Source organism: Chrysochloris asiatica, unplaced genomic scaffold, assembly GCF_000296735.1.
Source record: "Chrysochloris asiatica unplaced genomic scaffold, ChrAsi1.0 scaffold00057, whole genome shotgun sequence".
Taxonomy (NCBI): Eukaryota; Metazoa; Chordata; class Mammalia; order Afrosoricida; family Chrysochloridae; genus Chrysochloris; species Chrysochloris asiatica.
This window is the reverse complement of record NW_006408575.1, coordinates 7,435,677-7,437,378: the sequence shown is the minus strand read 5'-3', so window position 1 is coordinate 7,437,378 and position 1,702 is coordinate 7,435,677. Positions and strand designations below refer to the sequence as shown.

The 1,702-nt window shown below is 40.8% G+C and overlaps 1 pseudogene; it reads left to right on the top strand.

The window, feature by feature from the left end:
• The first annotated feature begins 496 nt into the window (after positions 1 to 496).
• LOC102838833 lies at positions 497 to 1,306 on the top strand (annotated as a pseudogene).
• The last annotated feature ends 396 nt before the right edge of the window (positions 1,307 to 1,702 follow it).

The following is a 1,702-nucleotide window of genomic DNA, read 5'->3' as shown; positions in this document are numbered from 1 at the left end:
CAACAAAATAGGAATAGAAGGAAAATTCTTCAACAAAATTAAGGCAAATACACAAAGTTAATAGCCAACATCACTCTCAACTTTGAGAAACAGAAGCTATTACTCTTGGAAATAGGAACCAGACAAGGCTGCTATTTATCACCATTCCTCTTCATTATTTTGCTATAAGTCTTAGCCAGAACTATAAGGCAAGAAAGGAAAATTAAAGGCACTCAAATCTACAAAGAAGTAAAACTTTCCCTATTTGCAGATGATATGATACTATACTTAGAAAATCCCAAAGACTCTGTAAGAAAAGTATTGGAATTCATTGAAAGATAAAGCAACGTAGCAGAGTACAAGATAAACACACAAAAATCAGTTAGATTCTTTTAGACTATAATGACAACCTTAAAAATGTAATCAGGTTGTTACTTGGACCCGGCATGTTCACGAGAACCGTAGAGGCTGAGTAGGCTTTTTACATCACCTTGTACTTTGCAGTCCAGAGAGCACCATGGGCAACAAGGAATTAATTAAATACTTTAGGTCTCAGATGGAAGGTAATCCTGACATGGCTTCAGCAGTGGCTGGCATCCAGTCATTGCTGGAACTCTTGAAGAAAGATAAAGGGGAGACAATCCAAGTTCTAAGAGCAAATATCACTAGCGTCATAGAAGACCTGTGCATGGTAGACTCCTCCATGCTAGTGCCCTCTGGTGGGGAACTCTTCCTCAGCTTCATCAACCTGACCTCCTTAGAGTATTCCAATTACTCCAAAGGTAAGAAGATCATGATTGAGAGGGTAAAACGTTTCCTCCAGAGAACATCGCTGTCAAGATATAAAATTGCAGACCTGTGCCATACTTTCATCAAAGACAGGGCAAGGATATTAATTCACATCTCCACCGGGTTGTCTTCAGAGTCCTGGAAACAGTGATAATGGCCAAGAAGCCTTCAGTGTGAACATTACAGAGTCACAGACAGATCTGTCCAATAAGAAAATGGCCAAAGCTCTCTGCCACCTCAACGTCCCTGTCACCATGACTCTGGATGTTGTTGTTGGCTTTATCGAGGAAAAAGCAGATCTTGCCATTGTTGGTGCTGAAGAGGTTGTTGAAATTGGAGTAATTATTGACAAGATTGGAACAACCAGTTAGCTGTGTGTGCCAAAGCACAGAACAAGACTTTTTATAGGGTTGCAGAAAGTTTCAAGTTTGTTTGGCTCTTCCCTCTAAACTATCAAGACGTCCCAAATAAGTTTAAGTACAAAGCAGATATGCTTCAGTCCTATCTCAAGAGATTTCATTGTTCTCCAGAGACCTAACTGATATTTAACTTGAGGTTTCCAGAAACTTCATTCATTTAGTTTCCAGAAAAACAAATTAGTTATAGGATACTTAACAAATTGACAAACGAAGATGCTCCTTTTATGTTCCCCTGCATACTGAAGACATGAGGGTCTAATGCCATGTCCCCAACTACAGAAGGCTAGCACCTCTTCACGACATGCCTAACAGCCACTCAGGACACAGTTACTGGTGGTGCCTTGTAGAAAACCAGAAAACACATGCTGAACAGACATCAGGCTCCTAGAAGTGAGCGCAAGCCAGGTGCTGAGGTAGCCTCCAGGAGATTAAGTTAAACAAGGGAACATGGTGCCAGGAGAACAAGAAAAGCAGATAGATACTATTGGCAGCAGCACTGCAAGATCCCCCATTTC